The 17,059-nt window shown below is 44.9% G+C and overlaps 1 protein-coding gene across 1 annotated transcript in view; it reads right to left on the minus strand.

Annotated features, from left to right (window-relative positions):
* Positions 1 to 12,418, minus strand: part of pak1 (p21 protein (Cdc42/Rac)-activated kinase 1) — a 219,584-nt gene extending 207,166 nt beyond the window's left edge. The window contains exon 1 of the mRNA XM_038817721.1: positions 12,233 to 12,418. The gene's annotated coding sequence lies outside the window, so the exon portion shown is untranslated. The remainder of the gene's footprint in view (positions 1 to 12,232) is intronic.
* Positions 12,419 to 17,059: the final 4,641 nt, after the last annotated feature.

Consider the following 17,059-nt stretch of genomic DNA (forward strand, 5'->3'; position numbering starts at 1 on the left):
ACATATACTATACAAGGCTTTGCGTCAAGAAAATAAGATTTTCTCCATGCACTCCAATATACTTTAATGCGGTTAGTGTCACATGTTGTTCTATAATGCTCCAGTGAAGCCCCTCGGGAATTTCAAATACATTAAAAGGGGTTAAGTAACTAAATAAAAATTGGTATTGGTTTCCTGAAGGTTAGAGCTCTTGTATTCATGTGCAATAAAATGGTCATATTTAAATGTGTGAATCTTGATAGGTTAATTAGACAATGGGATCCTAAGGGGATCAAATTGGGTGCAAAAGTCAACCTTGATTATACTTCTCGTACTGTAATGTGATCAGAGGCAGGGTCCTTAGCTAAACTATCCCTTCAATGGCCCTGGGACATCCAATTCAATGGGAAGACCCTACGGTTCACTAACCCTACGGTAAGATTATCTAATTGCGTAGCAAATTCATTTCTGCCCAACTACACATTTACAAGTCCCTGCTTTTAATTTTAAATGAAGATATCTCCGCTCTGTTGGCGATAGGGAGGCTGTCGGATTGGCATCCTCAAACCTACTGGAAAATGCACATTTAGGCAACATGGGGGCTCCACTGTGATGCACTGCTCGCTCCAGAGCACTATTCTGCCCACCCACTCACTATCTTACAACTTTATCCTTTAAACATACACAGTGAATAAAAGCTCATCGGCCAATGGTTTTGCTCTTGTCACAAGAGAAAAGAAGTTGTCAAACATTTTCACCAGGAAGACTATGTCTCTTTAAAAATGTCTCGAGTTACCCAGACAGACACAGAGCGAAGAGGGCAGACACTGCCATCATTAAAACCTTATGAATTATTAATTTTTGCAAAATCAGGCAGAAGGCCATGACCAGTTAGATACAAAAGAATGCAAAACAGGCAACGAAAGCTGCTGATGCTACAAGATAACCTTTAAACCTTAAGGAGGGCAACTCCTGCCCGTAGCCTTTAGGTAGCAATAAGATCTGCTAACTGGACTTTGTAATCGTGTTGCGTCTGCTTAACATACGCAAAGTAACTTGACAAGATCAAATAATGCTGTGGAATCGATACAGATTCCAAAGACACAAATGAATGGTTGGCAGCAAGAGGCAAAGCAGTAATTTGTGTCTATAGATTTGTCATTAACCAAGGGAGTGTCATTTTGTAAGCACCAGAAATGTAATGATTGCCTGAAAAATTGGAGCAAGTGGAATTTGTTAGGTTCCACTCCATGCCCCCATAAAATGTATTTAAAACCAAAAATAACAATAATTCACATTTATATAGCATGGGAGCATAGTAAAGCACCGTTTAAGGCACTTCACAGGAATAATCGAACAAAAATCAACATCAAACGACACAAGGAGATAATGGGACATTGTCAAAAGCTTGGTCACAGAGATAGAGTGTCTTAAAGGAGGAGTTGGAGAAGTTTAATATGGGAGTTCCACAGTTTAAGACGCTAGGCAGTGCCACCAATGGGGGAAAGTTAGAAGAAAATTAGGGATGTGCGAGAGGATCAGATTGATCAGGAGGACTAGGTTTGGAGAAGGTTACAGAGACAGGGAGAGACAGCCAGGAGGGCGAGAGTTGCGCTGGTTGCATGCTGCAGATCTGTCAGTGCCAGTGTGGCACAGTGACATTCACAGCAGAGAAAATAATTTTGTAGAGATGCAGTTGCACCTTTTCTCCTTCAATATCACCAGTATGTTCCCACTGTTCACCACTGTGTCTTTTGTATTGCCTCTGAATTATTCGCTCTTCCAACCTCTTCCATCGGGCAGGAGGTACAAACATCTGAGAACACGTACTCACAGATTCAAAAACAGCTTCTTCCCCACAGTTACCAGACTCCTGAATGACCCTCTGATGGACTGAACTGATCTCTCCACACACATCTTCTCCACTGAGTAGGACTACACTCCTTATGCTTCACCGGATGCCTGCGACTATGTATTTATATTGTGTAACTATCGTATAAATTCTATGATGATATCTATAATGATGTCATGTCCTTTTCAAGTACGGAACGATCTGTCTGGACTGTACGCAGAACAATACTTTTCACTGTACCTCGGTACACGTGACAATAAATCCAATCCAAATGTTTCAATTGCCATCAGTGGTACATGTGTGTAATTGCTTTCCCAAACACAGGTCATATTCAACCAGGGGAGGAAGTAAATACATTTTTAAAAACTTAAGTCCAATCAATGCTGTAGGAAACACAGCAACCGATTTGTGAACAGCAAGCTTCCACAAACAGCAATGAAATAATGACCAGATAATCTGTCTTAGTGATGTTTGTTGATGGATAAATATTGGCCAGTCTGAGACTCCACGGCTTTTGTTCAAAATAGTGCTGTGGGATCTTTTAAACCACATCTCACCTCCTCAGTACTGTACTGAACCGACAGACACTTGAACCTGCAATCTTGCTGATTCAGAGGCAAGTGCGTGACCACTTGGTTGTGGCTAACGCTACCCCCACCTCATCCTCGCTGTGAAAAATTGCCAAATTAATTCAATTGGTCACTGGGGAGACTAAGTTTAAAAGAAAAATAAAGTTAGCCAACAGCCAAATGTTATCCAATTCAGCAAGATTACTTTAGCTTTGATGAACCGTTGTCTCCGTTCTCGCTCCACAGATGCTGTCAGACCTGCTGAGATCTTCCAGCATTCTCTGCTTTTATTTTTGCAATATTACCTTTTGGCTATTTCTGGTCATGTAAGGTACAAGCTGATGGAACAAAACCTTCACTGACACCAACACAAAAAAATCTTCTGTCTCTGACTATCAACACATCATCTGTGGCCACATTACTAAATGGAATTACTAAAGGAGAAAAGACCAAAGTCCGTCTTTGACCACCATGACAGTCAATGATACATGATAATGGAGAGATTGACTAATCGTGGCAAACAATCTCTATCAACCAGTCTATAGCAGAGACAGCTATGAATGGAGGGAAATTCCAGTGTTGAGCACATTGAAATGAAAAAAAAATGAAAATCACTTATTGTCACAAGTAGGCTTCAAGTGAAGTTAGTGAAAAGCCCCTAGTCGCCACATTGGGCAGCACGGTAGCACAAGTGAGCAGCACTGTGGCTTCACAGCGCCAGGGTCCCAGGTTCGATTCCCCACTGGGTCACTGTCTGTGTGGAGTCTGAACGTTCTCCCCATGTTTGCGTGGATTTTCTCCGGGTGCTCCGGTTTCCTCCCACAGTCCAAAGACGTGCAGGTTAGGTGGATTGGCCATGCTAAATTGCCCTTAGTGACCAAAAAAGTTAGGAGGGGTTATTGGGTTACAGGGATAGGGTGGAAGTGGGGGCTTAAGTGGGTTGGTGCAGACTCGATGGGCTGAATGGCCTCCTTCTGCACTGTATGCTCCATGTACTATGTACATTCCGGCGCCTGTTCAGGGAGGCTGGTGTGGGAATTGAACCGTGCTGCTGGCCTGCCTTGGTCTGCTTTAACAGCCAGCTCTTTAGCCCTGTGCTAAACCAGCCCCATTGGGAACCATATGTCCATACCAACACGTCATGACTAACATTGTTCATCTAACAGTAACCCAAAATTTTATTTTCTGAAAGAAATTCAGCTTTCATTTAAATGATTCAACACTATTGTGATGAGTGCAAGAAATTGGCATATATTGTATTTTATATTTATCACAGTCATATTTATTAAAGACCAAGTTCAGTAATATATATCTGTTTCAGTAATAGTATTAAAGAATCTAAGTTAAGGTATCCAGACTCTGTGGCTGTAAATTGGGGGTTGTAAAAGTGAGATCATCATTCATTTCAACCATGTATGTGTTTTTCTATACACGGCCTAATGGAATTTTGTTATAATTGCTGGGGATTTCCTGGAGAGTAGATAATTTGAGACATTATTTTTAGACTTAGATAAGCAGGTCAGGGGATCAGAGTGGGATGAAGATGATGTAGTTAATGGAAGGAGCCAGGTCTGTAGCAAGCAGCTGCCAAAGACAGCAGGACTTGCAGGTGGTGAACGAACGGCTTTTTCTCTCCAAGCAGTATTGCCAAGAAATCTCTACCAGATGGCAGTGTTTCGACCACCTGGGCTAGTGCACAGTCAATTCCAGCCCCACTTGACCCTGACTCACAACACAATTGAATTAGCCAATAATTCTTTGGCCCTTGGCTGCCCAATAATTACAAGTCACCAGGTTTTTAAATTTAAACACAATTACTTTTTATTTATAACAAGAACAGCAATGAAATATGCAGCAAATACAATTGGTTTACTATCATCTAATTCCTAATCCCACCCCCACTATAACTTTCCCCCACTATATATATATATATATATATATATATATATATATATATATATATATACACACACACACACACACACACACACACACATGACAAAGGTGAAAATAATATGGATGAAAGTAAAAAGACAAAAGTCTTTGTTTCAGATGGCTGTTTCTAGCACCTTTCTTCTCTTCAAGATTTGCTTTCAGTTTCAGATTTTAACTGTAGATTTATTCTATTCTCTGCAGTTTAAAAAATACAGAAACTTTTTTGGAGAGAACACAAGGGAGAGAGTAGGTCCTTTCCTTTTAACATCCAGGATTCAAATTTGATTCCTTGGGTCTTTGGAAATCAGGCCACTCCAGCAGGATCCAATCCCCACCTGTTACCGGACAGAATGCGGCCTTTTAGCCAATTCATTTGCCACCAGCCAACCAATCGAACCGATTGGGGCCACAAAGTCTGAGTTTTGCTCTCCAAAGCTAACAGTATTCCCTTTTGTAACTTTTGAATTCCTCATTTCCCATCCGTTAAGCGTCCACGGATCAAAATAATGTCAAAAGATAAAAAGGGGGAAAAGGGAATCAACAGGAAGGACCTTTACAATAGCAAGCGTCCTTATGGTTATTAATTGTTTTGGAAGTGGTTTTTGATCGAAAATGGCTTCGCTTAATTGAAGATCAAGAAGGTATCAGTAAGAAGTTAAAGTGTTTCCTTTTATTGTTGAGAATTGTTTAACTGGCAATTGGAAGCTATTTTTTGTGATGTTAATGTAACTTATTCATTTGTTGATGTTATAACCTTCCTGATTACTACTGGCTGGGGACTATTGCCAATCCCACAATCCTTAGTGAGTATGAGCTCCCCCAATGAGGGGGGCGGAGAAATCATTAGCAGTCACCTGCATAAATAGAGCTGGCCAGTGTGGAACCAGCTAGAGAGGAGAGAGCAGTGGTGGAGTACTGCTGCTGTTGTATATATGTAATTGTAAATAAAGTTATTTCTTTTGATTCTACAAACTCGTGCTGGATTCTTCGTGGCCTTCACAGAAGTTAACAATAAGTTTGTTTAATATACCATATACCAATTTGTGTGGGGAATCACTACTGGACGATTGGAACAAATTGTCCTTTCCTCACTTGGGGTTCTTGTACGGTACCCGAACAAATGTTGGGGTCTGGGCCAGGATTCTAACACCATCTATTTCACTGTCTTGTTGTGGAATCTGTTCCATCCAATAACCACTTGCTCAATCGAAAGAGATTAGCTGTGAGTTTTCCCTTTTCCAAATGCAGGCCATATCCTCTGGCTCTCCTGTTCTGGATGAGGTGAAATAGCTGGGAAGAGAGACATTTCTTTCCCCAGGAGCACCATCACGGTCAACCTGTTGCTATAGTAAAAAGGGAAAATGCACTTTAAACTGGTGCACTTTTTAACACTGTGATGTGCTTCTTCCAATTACTCCCAATTGAAAATTAAGCCTCCAACAGTGACAGCTGAACAATATCCATGACTTTCCTCAGGAGTTAAACAGCATCTCTAGCCACTACATACATTTGGAAGGTCGCAGTCAATAATTGTACCGCTGGGTTTTTCTGCAGAACATGTGGTCAGAGTAATGAAATGCAATCCTATTGACGGCGCTGGGGAGGATGGACTTGTCTGTCAACATGGCTACGGTGTAATGCCAAACCCTGTTTGCATGTTCGGTGACTCAGGTGGAAATGTTACACAGCTCCCATTCCAGTCCTTGAGGAATAGGTGGTTTTCATGGTTTCCAGGGCAGCTTTCCTCCCGTAACCACTAAAAATGGATTAACAAGACATCTCATGTATCAGCTGTGGTTCGGTAAGCACTCCTCAGAGTCAGAAAGTTGTGGGTTCAAATTCTACTCCAGAGACTGGAGCATAAAACCTGATGCTCAGTACAGCACTGAGGTAGACACTACTGTCAGGAGATGCCATCTTTCAGATAAGATGTTAATCAGAGGCTCCATCTGCCCTCTCAAGTGAATGTAAAACATCCCAGGAAATGATACAAAGAAGAGCAGGGGAATCTCCCTCCAGTGTCCTGTCCAATATTTATCCCGAATGCGATATTCTGGAACAAAGTTAGCTGCTCATTATCTCTGTACAATTTTTGGGGCTGCATTTATTTGGCTGTCAAGTGCTTTGGTGCATCTTGAAAGGTACTGCACAAATGGGAATCCCCCTTATTGCTCTTGGTGGAATATTGATGAGAGTTAAATGAGAACTACATATCTGCTTACGAAACAGGGATACGATGAGACAAATGCGGAATGAATTTGTTTCTCATGGCATTGGTTAACAGGTGAAAGCTGCAGTGAAAGTCCTTGTGCTCTTTTGAGTCTTGTCATTGAGTCATGTCGGGCGGCAGGTTAGCACAATGGTTAGCTCTGTTGCATCACAGCACCAGGGTCCCAGGTTCGATTCCTGGCTTGGGTCACTGTCTGTGCGGAGTCTGCACGTACTCCCCGTGTCTGTGTGAGTTTCCTCCAGGTGCTCCAGTTCCCTCCCACAAGTCCCGAAAGACGTACTTGTTAGGTGAATTGGACATTCTGAATTCTCCCTCTGTGTACCTGAACAGGCGCCGGAATGTGGCGACTAGGGGCTTTTCACAGTAACTTCATTGCAGTGTTAATGTAAGCCTACTTGTGACACTAATAAAGATTATTAGTTACCTACCATATCCCCTCCACCCCCAAAAAGTGTTTTGGGGTTTGTATCTCCAAAGTAACAACTGGTACCTCCAGCAGTGCAGCACTGCACACTGGGGAATCAAACTGGGTTATGTGGATGACTGTCTTGGGACTGACAGTAACCAAAGGAGGTGAAAAAACTACACCTCAACCAAATTGGAAACAGCCCAAATCAGATTTCTTCTGTTAAACTTCTAAGTGCTCCTGCAGAAGGGTGAATGAAATAACCAGTGGGCACAAGGTATTTACTCGTTTTCTACTTAAAATGTAGGAAATTTTGAGCAGCCCAAATATACACATTATTAGACTACATACAGTAAAAAAAAATTTTAAATTATAAAAGGCTTGAAATGAAAATTGCTTATTGTCACAAGTAGGCTTCAAATGAAGTTACTGTGAAAAGCCCCTAGTCGCCACATTCCGGCGCCTGTTCGGGGAGCCTGGTACGAGATTTTAACCTGCGCTGCTGGTCTGCTTTAAAAGCCAGCTATTTAGCCCTGTGCTAAACCAGCCCCTAGCAAATAAAGAAACACTGAAACAGTGAATAATGAGGGGTCAACAATTTAGGTTTCCCAGAAAGGGAGGAGGTAGGTCAGAAGATATTCCTTGCTGCAGAGTTCTTGGGAGCACGGATTGCTTGGTCACAAAAGAGCAGTGGAAGCAGAGATTATTGCCTCTTTAAAAGGGAAATTGGGATATATAGTAACAGAGTAAGGTTCACAGCGATGGCAACGGGGTAGGCCAATTGAGTGTTCCAACAAGGAACAGGCAGACATGATGGACCGAGTGGCCTTCTTGTGTGCTGCGTGCTTCTTCTCTGGAGGATGTGCTTTGAGCTATGTAACTAGGGTGGGAGAACTGACAATTACAATCAATGATTGTGCAGCAACCGGAAATGAATTAAAAAGTATAATCCCAAAAATCACTGACATAGCTTTAAAATTAATTACCCGCTGTGTGTTTCTCATGTAGCAGATCAACAACAACAATAAGCCCTGGGTGCAAAACTAAGACCATGTCAACAGCACACTCGTCCCGGGTCCTGACTCCTGACCTCTCTAACTAAAAAGCAAAGCAACAGCTCAAACAAATAGTAAAACAAATCTCACCAGCTGACAAACCACTCAACCAAGTGAGTACTTGGTCTCTAATTATTAGATAAAGCATATTACTGAGTTGATTGCTCAAAGAATGAGGCTTCACATGCCACTACTGAAAGAGACTCAAGTACAAACTCACTCAGTGGAACAGTTCAGACAAGGCAATCATTCAGTAGTGTGACTGAAGGCAGCTTCAACACAGACATTGGTTTACCCTCTTCTTCCATTCCAACAGATCTAGCACAGTTTGCAAATTGAATTACATTAAAACAAATACTTGAGAGGGAAAAGTCAATGGGGAAGAGAACAAGACTTGTTAATAAGGTGCCCAATTACTTTGCTGTACTTTCAAACAGCATTTAAAATCCAAGCGAAGCAAATCACCTTTTTAAACTTACAACAACTCACTTGGAATATCACTACAAATAGTAAGTCGCCATAATCCCAGATAACCATAGGCTGCTATCCCCATTGAGAGGAGGCAGAACTGGCACAGACATGACAGGCCGAGTGGCCTCCTGTTCTGAGAGTTGCTGCTCTGGAGGATGTGCTTTGAGCTATGTAGCCAGGGTGGAAAAGCTGACAATTACAGGTCTGTCAACAATTGTGCAGCAACCAGAAATGAATTAAAACATCATTCAAGAATCATTGACACAGCTTTAAAATGAATTACCTGCTGTGTTTTTCTCCTGTAGCATATTAATAACGAAAGATAGAGTAAGCCCTGGGCACTAAAAGAAAGACCATGTCAACTACACAAACCAAAACACAATTTTATATTCTGTCCACCCACCTGCCACCCACCCCCACAACCCCACCCCCTCCTCCACAACCCCCATTCACCGACAGGTTCTGCAGCAGGGGTGGAACGTGAAATTGCTTTGACAGGATTCCCTCCACGACTGTGTACCGATTGTACACTGGGACGGTCAGGGCCTCACGGATGGGGTGTTACGGGAGGGGATGATAGAGGCTGGAAATGGAAGTACAACCAGGGCAGGAAGTGGGTGGAGAGGGTGGGGCGGCAGGTAGTTGTTACATCAGAAGCTCCCTTCTGACTGGGGTGACCCTCCTCTTAAGTCCTGGCAACCTCTGAACGTCCCTCTACCCCCCCCCCCCCCCCCCCACCCCTTGCAGGACCCCAGGTCTTCCCCATCACTTACTTATACTTTGTTCTACAATAAGACACTGACAACCATTGTTGATTCTCCCAATAGCTTCAAATGAGGCTGTCTTCCAGCCTGTTTGCTCACAAGACTCAAAATTAGATTAACCCCACCCACCTTCCACATGGTCAATGATAATTCTTTACTCAGCTTACAGTGCAGGTCTATCTAGTTGTCATTTACTCTGGCTAACCTCTCTCAGCGAGGTGCAAACTGCAAAAGGTCCAAACTGCACCTAACTGAGGACCCTGGTTCGCTCCCGGCCCCGGGCCACTTAGCGTGTGGAGTCTGCACATTCTCTTCATGTCTACATGGGTCTCACTACCCACAACCCAAAGACGTGCAGGTTAGGTGACTTGGCCACGCTAAATTGTCCTACAGGAGAGTAGGGTGCTCTTTCCAAGGGCCGGTGCAGACGTGGTGGGTCAAATGGCCTGCTTCTGCACTGTAAATTCTATGATTCTACTATAGTGAATACAGATTAAACAGTAATCTTGAAAATTGAATTGGGTAAATACTTGAAGGGGAAAAATGCAAGAGAATGGAGCAGGAAGAGTGGACTAGTTGGATCTCACTTTCAAAGAGGGGCATAGTCTCCTTCGGTGCTGTATGATAGTACATTCAAACTTATCGACACAACATTTAATTCAAAAGAAGGGAATTATTTTAAAAGCCCAGAGTAAATCTTACTGAAATGAATGAGATTCAAGAGGAGCGCATATAGTGAAGCAACTCTTATCATTTGCCACAATAGGGAGTATTCACCAGCCCACCCTTCCCCGCTCCAGCAATAATGCAAATTGGCAGACAATTAAGGATCTCCATAATCTGGTCTTGCACATAGTCACAACAATGCCCCCAGCTCAAGAATGAAGACTGTAAAACAAAAGAGATGTTATTTTGTAGTTTCATTAAACAGGGAAAAATGAGAAACTATAAATAAAAGAAATGCAAGCCACCTGGGCAATGAGACGTCTCCAGGCAGGGCTTTGTCCTGCAAACAGCCTTGATGCAGAACACTGTGAGGATGTTCTCCACGAGGAGTGCAAAGCCATAGGTAAGCAAATGGACCAGGTACGGTAATGTACAGCACGGTAATAGGTTTAAAATCTCAGAGTACCACCAGCACATAACAATCACCTCCTCAGAAATGTTACCTTCCAACTACAGAAAGGGCTCTGTCAAATCAATAAAAACAGAACCACCATGCTGCAACAGGGCTCAATACCGGATCAAGATACATTTGTAATTAAATGTCTGATTTATAATAAATTAATTCATAATTCATAAATTCAAATTTGTTGAACAAAAACATTTATCTAAAAATACTAAATTAAATATAACCTAATGTACAGATGAAGTTTAACAGAGCAAAGTTTGAAATGATGCATTTTGGAAGGGAAAATGACAAATAGTAATACGAAAGGACTTTAATGCACTGACTGGGAGGCTGCTGGAGAGATTCAATTGTGGCTTTCAAAAGGAAATTGGATTAGCACCTGAAGGGAAAAAGAAAATGGAAGCCTGTGGGGAAGAGGCATGGGAAAGGGACTAGCTGAGTTTTTCTTGCAGTGAGTTGTCATGGTCACGACAGGCCAAATGGCCTCTGTCTCTCGAGTGGCCATTCCATTATTCTATAAACTCAAACAAGTACAATTTATAATTGGGATCCAAGAAGACAGAGACTCCAGAGTTCACATCCACAATGTTTCAAAATTGTGGCGCAAGCAATGACGAGGTTCTTTTTTTAAATGTCACATTTGGCGACACAGTGGTTAGCACTGCTTCCTCACTGCACCGAGGACCCTGGTTCAATCCTGGCCCAGGTCACTGTTTGTGTGGAGTTTGCACATTCTCCCCTTGTCTGCGTGGGTCTCACCCCCCACAATTCAATTCAAAGATGTGCAGGTTAGGGAGAATCAGCAATGCTAAATTGCCCCTTAATTGGAAAAAATATAATTGCGCATTCTAAATTTTTTTTTAAAAATGTTACGTTCTACAAACAGAGGAATGAAGTACGAAAGCAAGTGCTAAGTCCATATAACTCACTGGTCAGACCTCTATGTGGAGATTCCGGCGTTGGATTGGGGTGATCACAGCAAGAAGTCTTACAACACCAGGTTAAAGTCCAACATGTTTGTTTCAAACACTAGCTTTCGGAGCACTGCTCCTTCCTCAGGTGAACTCTGGTCAGACCTCAGCAGGGATATTCTGTCCACTAACTCTGAGCAGCGCTCTTCAGCAAGAAGGGCATCAAGGCTTTGGAGAAGGTGCAGAGGAATGATAGCAAGATAAGAGAATTCAGTTCGATGGTGAAACTGGAAAAGCTGGGATTGCTCTCCTTCGAGAGAAGACTACCAGAAATATAATAGAGGTTCTCAAAATACCGGAAGAGGCAAATAAGAAGAAATTGATAAGAATGGTCAGTAAGCACAGGACAGGGCATATATTTAAAATAATTGGCGATAAAAGCAGTGTAAGATGAGGAAAATATGTTTTGCCCCCAAATTCGACAAATAATGTTGATCTGTAATATATTGTGTGTTTGGAGGAAGCAGTTTCAACAGTAATATTCAATTGCAGGGGAACAGGATAAATACTTGAATAGGGGGAAAATGCAGAGCTGTTGGGAAAGAGCTAGGAGGTTGGAACCGATTGGACCAAAGGGCTAGAACAGGCGGGACAGGCCGAGAGGCGAGGGGGTTTGTCGTGAGAGCATGCGACGTCCTACGCGACCCGCGCGCCGTTACCACGGCGACCGTTGCCAGGCGGCAAAGGCCGGGCCACGCTGCGTGCCGTTGCCACAGCGACGGTCGCCTGGAGAATGCTGAGAGGGCCGGGGCCCGCACGACGTTGCCAGGGCGACCGTCGCCGGGAGGCGCGGGGCGGGGCTGGCCAGCTTGCCGCTTGGTTCGAACCTGCCTTCGAAATCAGTCGTTGGAGAAAACACGTTCCTCACCTCCCGCCGACGAGAAGCCCGGGGCACGTTCCTTCGCTCTGCCTCAGAATTTACCCGCCCATGGGGGGTTAGTACAGTGTCGATCTGGCTGTTGGTCCTGGTTCCCAAGCTCCCTCCTCCCTCCAACCGTTGAGCTCGGCGCCGCTCCTCCTGTTGTCAGGCCGCCGGCTCAACCTAACCTGAGCGGTCCGGGCCCACGTGCACCACTCCCCTCCCCATTGGACACCGCCTCCCCTATTCCAATTCCGATTGGTGCACCGCCCATGTCAATCAAGGAGAGCGGCATTTGGCCCCGCCCACCCGCCGCTCAGGTTCGGTTGAGGCGCAGACCGGAAGTGGCTGCTTTCGATGATGTCATTGCTTTGGAGCATTACGTCATCGCAATCACTTAAAGGGACAGGCCGAAGTTGTTTTTCTTTTAACCCATTGTTTTCTTTCCATCCTTGCCTTGAGGACTGGAACAAAGGCAAAGTGCTGCAGGTGCTGGAAATCTGAAACAAGAACAGAAAGTTATGGAAATACTCAGCAGGCCAAGGCAGCATCTCTGCAGAGAGAGCTACCGAGTTCACATTTCAGTTTGCTGACCCTTTATCAGAGCGACGCACGATTTGGGAGGCAGTAAGGAATCTGAATCACATTTTCCTTCCCCATCTGAAATTCCGAGGCTAGCACTTCATCACTCAGGCAATGGTGTGGTGACAGAGGTGCCAGCTTTTGAATGAAATGAATGAATGAAAATCACTTATTGTCACAAGTAGGCTTCAAATGAAGTTACTGTGAAAAGCCCATAATCACCACATTCCAGCGCCTGTTCGGGGAGGCTGGTAAGGGAATTGAACCGTGCTGCTGGCCTGTCTGGGTCTGCTTTCAAAGCCAGCGATTTAGCCCAGTGTGCTAAACAGCCCCTATGTGCGGATCTTCAGACGTCTATATCTTCTGCCTGATGGAAGGGTGTGGAAGAGGGCAAAGCCTGGGTGGGAGGGGGTCTCTGATAATGCTGCCTGCCTTCCTGAGGCAGCGGGAGGTGTAGACAGAATCAATGTGGGGGTGGCAAGCTTGTGTGATACGTTGGGCTGAGTTCACCACACTCTGCAGTTTCTTGCAATCTTGGGCCAAGCAGTTCCATACTAAGCTGTGATGCAGCCAGATAGGATGCTCTCTATGGCACACCTGCAGAGGTTTGTGAGAGTCGATGCAGACATGCCAAATTTCTTTAGCTTCCATCGGAAATGGAGACGTTGTTGGGCTTTCTTGACTGTTGCATCAATGTGAGTGGGCCAGGACTGTCTGTTGAAGATGGTGACCCCCAGGAACTTAAAAGCTATCAACCATCTCCACTTCGGAACCATTGATGTAGACGTGTGTGTATGTCACACTACACTTCCTTAAGTCGATGATCAGTTCCTTGGTTCTGCTGACATTTAGAGAGAGGTTGTTTTCGGTACACCATGCAGCCAAGTGATCTACCTCCCTTCTGCAGTCTGATTCGTCGTTGTTTGAGATATGACCCACCACAGTCATATCATCCGCAAACCTATAGATCGAATCGGAGTTAAATCTTGCCACACAGTCGTGTGTGTATAGGAAGTACAGTTCAGATGCACCTTAAATAGAGGCCCTGTCTGCCGTCTCAGGCTGCCTTGAATGATCCCATAGTACTATTTTGAAGAATGGCAAAAGATATCTCTGCTGCAAATTGACCAACCTGAAACCTTAATTCTGTTTCTCTTCGTCTTGTCAGATGGACTCCAGAATTTTCTTTTTTCATTTTAGGTTTTCCAGCATTCCCAGTATTTTACATTTGTACGTGTGAGTTCTCTTCAATTTCCTAGTCAATGCATCCTTCAGCCAACATCAGTAAAATAGATGATCTGATCTGTATTACATTGCTGTCTGTGCTCCCGGTACAACAGTCGAAAACAATACAGGGAAATCCATTGTCAACTTGTCAGACTACACCCTTCAACCAGACGAAATCGAAGTCCTCAGCAGAGGGCTCAATTTCTGCACCACCACCAAAATGGACCCCATCAGTCTCGCGGCAGATACGGAGGAATTCATCAGGCGAATGAGGCTCCGGGAATTCTTCCACAGACCCCAAGAGGCCGACAGCGAACCCAGGGACACGACCAATGAACCGGAACAGCAGACCGCGAGATCTGCAGTGCAGCAACCGAAAAGGAAAGAGTCAAATTGGACCCCTCCGGAAGGCCGCTGCCCTAGACTCGACATGTATGCTCAAGCCGTCAGAAGTCGTGTCAATGCCAGATTCATCACTCGCAATCACAAGGCAGCCTCAAACGTCACCCAAGCACAACGCAACGCCATCCGCACTCTCAAGACCAACCGCAACATCGTCATCAAACCAGCAGACAAAGGAGGGGCCACCGTCATACTGAACAGAACAGACTACTGCAAAGAAGTATACCGACAACTCGACAACCAGGAACACTACAGGCAGTTACCCGCAGATCCAACCAAGGAACACATCCGCCAACTCAGCAGACTGATCAAGACCTTAGATCCAGACCTTCAGAACACCCTACGTGCTCTCATCCCACGTAATCCCCGCATTGGAGATCTCTACTGCCTCCCGAAAATACACAAGGCCAACACACCAGGCCGTCCTATCGTTTCAGGCAATGGGACCCTGTGTGAGAACCTCTCTGGCCACATCGAGGGCATCTTGAAACCCATCGTACAAGGTACACCCAGCTTCTGTCGCGACACGACGGACTTCCTACAGAAACTCAGCACCCATGGACCAGTTGAACCAGGAACATTCCTCGTCACAATGGATGTCTCGGCACTCTACACCAGCATCCCCCATGACGACGGCATTGCTGCAACAGCCTCAGTCCTCAACACCGACAACTGCCAATCTCCAGACGCAATTCTGCAACTCATCCGTTTCATTCTAGACCACAACGTCTTCACCTTCGACAACAAATTCTTCATCCAGACGCACGGAACAGCCATGGGGACCAAATTTGCACCTCAATATGCCAACATCTTCATGCACAAGTTTGAACAGGACTTCCTCACCACACAGGACTTTCAACCGATGCTATACACCAGATACATCGATGACATTTTTTTCCTTTGGACCCACGGCGAGACATCACTGAAACGACTACACGATGACATCAATAAGTTCCATCCCACCATCAAACTCACCATGGACTATTCTCCAAATTCAGTTCCATTCTTGGACACACTCGTCTCCATCAAGGACGGTCACCTCAGCACCTCGCTTTACCGCAAGCCCACAGATAATCTCACGATGCTCCACTTCTCCAGCTTTCACCCGAAACACATTAAAGAAGCCATCCCCTATGGACAAGCTCTCCGTATACACAGGATCTGCTCAGACAAGGAGGAGCGCAACAGACACCTACAGATGCTGAAAGATGCCCTCGTACGAACGGGATATGGCGCTCGACTCATTGATCGACAGTTCCACCGCGCCACAGCAAAAAACCGCACCGACCTCCTCAGAAGACAAACACGGGACACCACTGACAGAGTACCCTTCGTCGTCCAGTACTTTCCTGGGGCGGAGAAACTACGACATCTTCTTCGCAGCCTCCAACACATCATCAGCGAGGATGGACATCTTGCCAAGGTCATCCCCACACCCCCACTACTGGCCTTCAAACAACCGCGCAACCTCAAACAAACCATTGTTTGCAGCAAATTACCCAGCCTTCAGAACAGCAACCACAACACCACAAAACCCTGCCAGGGTAATCTCTGCAAGACATGCCAGATCATCGACATGGACACCACCATTACACGTGGAAACACCACCCACCAGGTACGCGGCGCATACTCGTGCGACTCGACCAATGTAGTCTACCTCATACGCTGCAGGAAAGGATGTCCCGAAGCGTGGTACATTGGCGAGACCATGCAGACACTGCGACAACGAATAAACGGGCACCGTGCGACTATCAACAGGCAGGACTGTTCCCTTCCAGTTGGGGTACACTTCAGCAGTCAAGGACATTCAGCCTCTGATCTCCGGGTCAGCATTCTACAAGGAGGCCTTCAGGAGACGCGACAACGCAAAATTGCTGAGCAAAAACTTATAGCTAAGTTCCGCACGCATGAATGCGGACTCAACCGGGATCTGGGATTCATGTCGCATTACATTCGGCCCCCACCAACAAGCCTGGACTTGCAGAGGCCTACCGACTGAACTGGCTTGGGACAATTCACACCTCTTTAACCTGGAGTTACCTCTCTCTCTGCATCTTTGATGATTTGATTGCCTGCAGGTGCTCGCATTCCGGGGCATCTCTGACTGTGTCTATATAAACATTTCTGGAACAAGCCTTTCCATTCACCTGAAGAAGGAGCCGTGCTCCGAAAGCTCGTGTTTGAAACAAACCTGTTGGACTTTAACCTGGTGTTGTAAGACTTCTTACTGTGCTCAAATTGGTTGCAGCATTTCCTATCTGACAACAGTGACTGCACTTCAGAAGTAATTCATTGGATTGGATTGGATTTGTTTATTGTCACGTGTACCGAGGTACAGTGAAAAGTATTTTTCTGCAAGCAGCTCAACAGATCATTCAGTACATGGGACGAAAAGGGAATTAAACAAAATACAAGAAAATACATAAGAGGGCAACCCAAGATATACAATGTAACTACATAAGCATTGGCATCGGATGAAACATACAGGGTGTAGTGTTAATGAGGTCAGTCAATAAGAGGGTCATGTAGGAGTCTGGTGACAGTGGGGAAGAAGCTGTTTTTGAGTCTGTTCATGCGTGTTCTCAGACTTCTGTATCTCCTGCCCGATGGAAGAAGTTGGAAAAG

Source organism: Scyliorhinus canicula, chromosome 14 (assembly GCF_902713615.1).
Source record: "Scyliorhinus canicula chromosome 14, sScyCan1.1, whole genome shotgun sequence".
NCBI classification, from domain to species: domain Eukaryota; kingdom Metazoa; phylum Chordata; class Chondrichthyes; order Carcharhiniformes; family Scyliorhinidae; genus Scyliorhinus; species Scyliorhinus canicula.